Consider the following 8,488-nt stretch of genomic DNA (forward strand, 5'->3'; position numbering starts at 1 on the left):
ACAGGCCGCCCCGCTAAAGCCGGCTGTGGATCTCCTGGGACGCTCTTCCCTCCAGCGGGCCAGCTACACGGCCGGGGTCTCAAGCAGGCCGGTGTCGGTGTGGGCTCCCATGGGCCTGGAGGAGCAGCGAGGCAAAGCTCTGCCAGTTACACACCTTACTTACTAAACACAAAGCACAACCTCTCCACAACCAGTACTTTTGTTGCCTAATCCTAAACAAGTAGACCTAAAAACAAAGTAGACCAATAGTGGAAGTTTATTTAGAAAAGACACTGTGCACATAGCAAACACTGCATCCGTGATGCTGGAGCAGCACACAGAGCACCAGTGCTGGCTGGATGGGTGGCGTAGAGCGGGTTAGCATTGAGCGGGTTAGCATAGAGTGGGTCAGCATAGAGCGAGTTAGCATAGAGCGAGTTAGCATAGAGCGGGTTAGCATCGAGCGGGTCAGCATCGAGCGAGTTAGCATAGAGCGGGTTAGCAGAGAGCAGGTCAGCATAGAGCGAGTTAGCGTAGAGCGGGTTAGCAGAGAGCGGGTTAGCAGAGAGCGGGTCAGCATAGAGCGGGTTAGCAGAGAGCGGGTTAGCATAGAGTGGGTCAGCATAGAGCGGGTCAGCATAGAGTGGGTTAGCATAGAGTGGGTTAGCATAGAGCGGATTCACCTGAGCGTTCCACTAAAGCAGCAGGTTTTCATGAGGTCACCTGGTTGTGTGGTCAGAATGCGTGGACATATCAGTCTTTTCCTTTAGCTAACACAAAGAAATTGTATGTTCTGTTCAATCTGTGTTTTCTTTTGTTCCCATTAAGGCGACTGCAGCTCGTATGCTATTGCTGAACACCCTGAACTGAATAATGGTGCTATTATTACGTCCCTGTGGCTGGCATACGCTCTTAAAGACACCAGCCTGAATATCAAACAAACCCTCCAAACTCAGATGTAAATTGAGGAAATTAGGTTACTTCCCACCATGTAACTGCTCAGTCCAACAGCGTTAATCTGCCCCTATTCACTGTAATCAGGCTGCAGTGAGCATGTAAAAGCAGCAAATGACTTTTCAGCGGTGGACCACATACGGGAATCTATTGAATCACGACGCACAATCATCCTCCTGCTGCTTTCTGGTGGCGCGTGCTCTTTACTTCTCTGGTCACCTGCCTCACTCCCAGTGGAAATGAATAGGACTCCAGGTTTTATGCAGCAGAAAAAGAGGAGTGTTGCCATGTTGTCCCTGTGAGACATTATGGGCTATAATTTGTAAAAAGTGTATAAAAGTGTGTGGTTAAAGGTTTTACGGCCTTAAAACATGTATAACAATGGTAAAAAATAAAGCTGACAACTTCGCGGATTTCGTCTATTGCGGGTTATTTTTGGAACGAATCCCCCGCGATAAACGAGGGACCACTGGACATTACATTACATGTCATTTAGCTCACGCTTTTATCCAAAGCGACTTACAATGAGTGCATTCAACCGTGAGTACGAACAAGTGTAGCAGTTGTGTACTCTATCTTTTGCGTTGTGTAACGTTTTTAGTAAAGTAAAGCACGCTTGGAGTTGTATGGGCTTCACCAGCCGTTTATTCTCCAGTAGATTCGTGACGTGGAGATGACAAGATGGTAAGGGCCATGCAAAACAACAAAAACACATCAGCGTCTCGTAGCCCACCTCGTGGTCATAGCTCTGGTACTAACAAAAGAAACAAAGATCATCTTTAAACACAGCCACACAGTAACTTATATGAACAAATAAACACTTATTTAGCTAGCACAAAGAGCTCAATACAGATCCACCTACCACAGAGAGAACGTGTTGCAGACTGGACAGAGCACACAGGGTCCACCACTCAAGTACGCAGGGGCCCAGAAGGGGCGGGGCTCTAATGTCTCACAGCAGGTTAGTTTCTGTGGCAGACTAACAACACATTGTAGTAAAGAACAGTGATGACAAGTGGAATCATTAACTCTGTTACACAAGGAACAAAATAAAGTCAAAACTACAAAGTGCTATCAGTAAGAGACATGTAAGTGCTGCTAAAGTGCTGCTGCTACTGTCTTTGTTCCAGGTGTAGTCGAAAAAGATGAGTTTTTAGTTTGCGAGGGAAGATGTAGAGACTTCCTGCTGTCCTGATGTCAATGAGCTCATTCCACCATCGAGGAGCCAGGAAGCAAACACTCGTGACTTTGTTGAGTGTTTAGTTCACAGTGACGGAGCAACAAGCTGATTGGCCGAAGCTGAGTGGAGTGAACGAGCTGGTGTGTACGGTTTCACCATGTCCTGGATGTAGGTCGGACCTGATCTGTGCAGAAAGATTCAATGGGGTAACGTGACAACAATATTTCGACCGACAACTTGGATGGCGAGTTTCCTTCATTCTTATCGCCTGTCACTTCAACTTGGAGTGAAAGGATGAACAGTTGTTGAGACGCTGTGGACTTGTTATTGCTGATTGGCCGAGACTCCACACGTCACATCAAAGATGTTCTATTGCGAAGATGAAGATCACAACATCAGCTTTTCTCCGCGTCGCACTCCAATCTCAGAAGCGCTGAGGAACCAGTGGTGGAGGAAGTACTGAAGTTTAGTATTTAAGAAAAGTACGAGTACCCAGAAAAAAAGTAAAAGCACTACATCAACAATCCTACTTAAGTAAAGAGTACTTACTTTTAAATTGACTTTAAGTAATAAAAGTAAAAGTACTCACGCAATGGGTTGTCTCTCAATGTCTAGTGCTGTACCACTTTGATACAGAATGCAGATATAGCTCCTGGTCATACTTCTGCCTCTACAGAAGCTGCTACTGGTAATAATTATAAGCAACACCATGTGTTTATTGGAAAGGTCGGTGTACTTATTGTGCTTACCCTCTGTAATACTTTTCACACTCTATCTTACAACTTATCTACCAGGGATTATCTGCAAAGCTAATACCAATAAACCAAAACCAATGAAGACAACATTTTATATCTTTAAATATTTGATCTAAAAAGGCATTGAAACCTCCACGAGTCATCCTCGGGGCCTTTGAAATCGAACATGTTTTTCAAATAGGGCCGAGGGCGTACTCACATCCGAGGGCTCAGATGAGGCTGACTCTGGATCCATGTTGAGAAGTAGTTTGTTGGTCGGGCTCTCTGTCGAATGTTTAAGCAAAACAGCAAGGCTACGCTAGCGCTGCTGCCAAATGCACACTGCTGTCATTGGAGGTGATGGAGCCACCTGATTGGTTTAAACTTCCAAAACAGCAACGCAATCCATATTTTTGTGTAGGCAACATTTTGGCGAAACTGTGGTCATAAATTGTAACAAATAACGACACATATCGTATAAATGTAGTGGAGTTAAAGTACAAATAATAGCTGGAAAATGTAACGGAGTAAAAGTAAAAAGTATGCACTATTATTTTTACTTAAGTAAAGTACAGATAAAAATGTACTTAAGTACAGTAACGAAGTAAACATACTTTGTTACATTCCACCACTGCCAGTAACTAACATGAGCTAGCTAAAGCGATAATATTAAAATTAATAGAGGAAATCATGGGGGCATTTTTTGCCCTTTGCCCTCGTGTAATCCCAACGCTGAGCAGAGCCGAGAAGCAGGTGTGTTTTATTTTAATCTGCCCACACACAAACCTGTGAAGTTGGGGTCTGCGGGTGTGGGGCATGCTGGGTTCTTGTGTCTGTTGTACTGAACATCAAATACTTTAATTCCTGATTGTGATGTGTGAGCTAAAGTTGAAACGAGATATTGCACAATTTATTTATTTTAGCTTATTGGCCTTGATCCTGACCTTGACCTCGTCCACTCACAGCTTGCAGAAGATCCCACGTTTGGGCAGCATGAGTCCTGCAGAGCTGCGACAGCTGCAGCAACCCGAGCATCCCGTCGTGGAGGCAGATTCCCAGTCCTCTCTCTCTGTGTGGAGATGAAACAGAAATAATGTGCTGTGCTGCTGCAGCACCTTCACATCAGATGTCCAGCCAGGCAGGGACACATTGTCTCAGTGTGTGCACGTGCATGCCTGGAGGCCTGACACACATGGGACTTTTTTGTGCAATTCATTTGCAATGTATTTTTGTCAAACTGTGTATCTGTTTGTCGCAAATAATTTGACACAGGAAGTGAATAATACACAACAAAAATGAGGGGAAAAAGTTGTTTTTATCAAAATAATTAGCGCTTTTGCAACATAAATTAAGGTGTTGACCCATCACGTTGGGCGGAACGTGTGTAGTTGTACTTTTAGTTATGATACAACAGCACAGAGGGTTTGGTCCATAGTCTAAACAGGCGGCAACCTCAGATTCTGCACAGTGAAGCTTGTGCAGTACGGGCCGTTTGGTGTCAAATAGACCATAAAGAAAGGTATGCTTTAGGGCGGGGCTACAAGAATTATTGACAACTAACCAAAGCCATGTATGGCGTCACTCGTCACTCCTCCACAGACCAAAATGAAAATTTCCATTCACTGGTGAACACAAGGCTTCAAATGGGCAATCCACAACCCAACAGGTCAGACCAACACAGTAATAACACAGTAGTCTGAACCTAAACGTCAAACTTTATTGCTTCATTCCAGTTTGACAAAGGCAGTGAAAACCAGATCCACCATTCTAACCTTTCACAATAAAAGACCTTGACAAAGTATTTTTGCGGTTGTGTATCTGCCATGCCCTCTGAGTGTTGAATCTTGAGGGGTGGATCCTTTATCTTCAATACACGATACATTGCAGATGCATGTTCAAGCCTGGATCTAATGTCCCTCTGACTCGAGCTTGTGTATTTATGTATGGAGTCGACTCTCACGGTGCAGCACAGTTGATCCGTGTTTTCGTGATGGGAGCTCTATTTTAAATCAATCCTGGTTTATAAAATTCTACTCAAGTTAAGTCTTCAGCTAAGTCTTAAGCTTTGTTTTAAAAGAATATCAACATCATACTTTGAAAAGCTGCTTCAGTCTGACCAGAGTTGGGAGAGCGTGTTCATGAAGACCAGAGTGCTCATTTCTCACATTAGTGGAGGATGGCGGGGAAAGGTTGTCCCGTCACACACCGTTAGCAGCTGAATAAAGACACAGAGAAGAATATTTCTCACGAAGCCTCTCGCCTTCTGAGACCAACACGATGTCACAACTCTGACAGGAACTCCAGCACCCGGCTACGGGCCTCATGCAGCAGCATCCTCTGAAACTCTTTGCATGTATTTTCTCTTTTGCTGAAGAGAAACAGCAAGACAAGTCAATTCCAGATGTTCCAAACATTCTCAACCATCCGGGTGCTCTTACCCAGATGTTGTGAACGATCAAAATGCTCGTGATCGTTTATTGGAGGCGTGGCAGATTGAATATTATTAATATTATAGGAAAACGCTCCCTAAACACTATATGAGGACGATGTTGTGCCGATAAATGTCCAAGAATTGGTCAAATGACACCTTCCCAAGAAAAGACTGAAATACAGGTATATTTCTAGCATGGCAGTCACTCGTAGAACCCCCCCACCCCCCTTTTCCCTCACTCCCCCCACCCCACACAGACACACACACAGACACACACACACCATACGGGCCTAACCCCATTCAGACAATCTGTTGGCATAAAAGATGCCGTTTTTTGACTGAAACTCCTTCCAAAACTTTGTTTTATTGTGATTTTTGTTGCAGATTACGATTTTTTAGGTCCTAATTTTTCCAAAAAGGTGTCTTACTAACCGCTCCAGGAGAGGTCTGGAGGCAACATTGGGTGCATAGTTTTCTACGGGTGAAAAGCTTGCAGAGAAGATCTCTTTTAGACACGAGCAGCGTCTCAGACTCATGTGAATTTTATTTGATGGGTTGTGGAGACGGATGAGGAGGCCAGAGCTGAAAACCTGAGGGACGTATGGACACACATACACACACACACACACACACACACACACACACACACACACACACACACACACACACACACACACACCGGGTCAGCCAGTCTCTGTGCTGTCTTGAAGGTTGATTGAGTACATGCTGCCTCTCCCTGAAGGCTTAATTTCACGCTCCCATATTAGAATAATTTGCTTGGTGTGGAAATGACATGGGTGGAGGGCACGTACCCACAATGCAACCTGCTATATTACCACTGGAAGCGCACAAAGCTGCATAGAATACACATGGCGGTGACTCACTGTGGGTGTGTGGGAGACTGTGTGTGTCTGTCAGTCAGATTGGTGTTTGACACAAATGTCACAAATGTCTGTCAGAGATGATTTCATGAAACAACAGTTACATTCAGATTTGTACGCACTTCCCTTCTGGCCCACTGTGGAAGGTTGGCTGGAGTTGTAATCATTTTACATGTGTATTTGAGGAGAAAGCAGCTCCGTTAACACGTCATCGTTGAGCTGATATGCTAATGGTCTATGGATACCGATGCCATGTCAGTAAAAGAGCCTGGCTCATTTACACACGTGGTGCTTTGTGAACAAAGACGTCTTTTCCACACTTGTTCTGCATGGGGTCAGATCCCAGATGCAGTCATAGGCTATAATTATACAGCAATGAATCACCAACGCCAGAGGAGATCGGAGATTTCAAAGTTTAAAGTGACTGACGGAGACGGAATCACCGAACTGAACAAACCGCTGAGGAACCTGAGACATGAAGAGACTCGTGGGGGAATGAGGAGCAGCGGATGAATACTCATGAGCAGGTGACACCGATGACACATGGTGGACAGTTAAGAGAAAAGAAACGTCTCAATGCAGCGAACTGACATCATGGCAGAGTTGATATGTGCTCATGTATAAAAACATGTATAACATGGAGGGAGATAATAGGGATGCAGCTCAGGATTTCTGAGAATGAATGAGGTATTCGTTCCTATAATCAGAAGACATGGTGTGAACAAAACTAAACAATTAAACTCCCTCATTGAACTACCTGAACTTCAATATTCTACTTAATCAACTGCATCTTCTTTACTACTATGACACAGTCTCATGGGAAAAACTGGATTACCAACCGTGCAAAGTAGGCCAATACCCAGAAGCTCCAGAAGCCATGGAAGTCCTAGAGGCCCTAGAGACCCAGAAACCCCAGAGACCCCAGAAGTCCCAGAATCCCCAGAAGTCCCAGAGGCCCTAGAAGTCCTAAAGGCCCTAGAGACCCCAGAAGCCCTAAAGGCCATAGAGACCCCAGAACCCCCAGAGGCCGCAGAAGCCCTAAAGGCCTAGGAGGCCCCAGAAGCCCTAGAGGCCATAGAGACCCCAGAAACCCCAGAAACCCCAGAGACCCCAGTATCCCCAGAATCCCCAGAAGTCCCAGAGGCCCTAGAAGTCCTAAAGGCCCTAGAGACCCCAGAAGCCCCAGAAGCCCTAAAGGCCCTAGACACCCCAGAAGCCCAGAGGCCCCAGAAGCCCTAAAGGCCTAGGAGGCCCCAGAAGCCCTTGAGGCCCTAGAAAACCCAAGAGGCCCCAGAAGCCCTAAAGGCCCTAGAGACCCCAGAAGCCCCAGAGGCCCCAGAAGCCCTAAAGGCCCTAGAGACCCCAGAAGCCCTAGAGGCCCCAGAAGCCCTAAAGGCTCTAGAGACCCCAGAAGCCCTAGAGACCTCAGAAGCCATAGAAGCCCCAGAAGCCCTATATGCCCCACAGGCCCTAGAGGTCCGAGACACCCTGGAAGCCCTAGAGGCCCTAGAAGTTATATAGGCCCTAGTAGCCCCAGAAGCCCTAGAGGCCCCAGAGGCCTTAAATGCCCTCAAAGCCCCAGAAGCCCTATAGGCCCTCGTAGCCCCAGAAGACCTTGAAGCCCCAGAAGACCCTCTCTCGCTGCATGTGTGTTGGAGTTTCCAGATAAAACAACATTTAATTAGTTTCACATGCTGCAAATGTTCACCCCTAAAGTACAAACCCACTCCAGCCGGGCCCTTCGTAGTTACCTGAGCTCGTGGTCTTGTCTTGTTGAGGGCTTCTGGATCAAACTCTTCCATTGTGGTCTTTTGACAAAGGATGATTTTTCATTGGTAGCTGATTGGGAGCTCGAGGTGTTGGGCTATGAGTGACATACACACAGTGGGGGTCATGTGGGCTCGGGGCCAGCAGGAGGCCCCTAACAGGCTGACTCAGACCCTAAACAGAGCTCCCCTAAATAGAACAGACATTATTTATGTGATTCAATGCACCTGTGCTGTTCCTGTAATGACGATCAAAATGTCATGAATGCATAGATGGAGTTGAGTGCAGGAAGCAACGCGGCGTAAATGATGGCACTCCATATTTTTTGACATTGACATGTGTTGAAGACAAAATCATTGTTGTTCATGCTGCAGCACACGCTTAAAAAACAATCTCGTTACCAATTTAAATGTGACAGCTGGACTGGCGTCTTCCTTCTCCATTCACAGGTGGCTGAGACCGCTGCATCTCGTTGGTACCAGGTCCGCTCTCCGGCCTCAGCTCTTGGTGGGAGCAGAGCGTCATGATGCCAAGAGGGAGGGGCGTGGTCTAATGGAAGAAG

Source organism: Clinocottus analis, unplaced genomic scaffold, assembly GCF_023055335.1.
Source record: "Clinocottus analis isolate CAN_PGR_092001 unplaced genomic scaffold, fCliAna1.0.p SCAF_18, whole genome shotgun sequence".
In the NCBI taxonomy this organism is placed as follows: Eukaryota; Metazoa; Chordata; class Actinopteri; order Perciformes; family Cottidae; genus Clinocottus; species Clinocottus analis.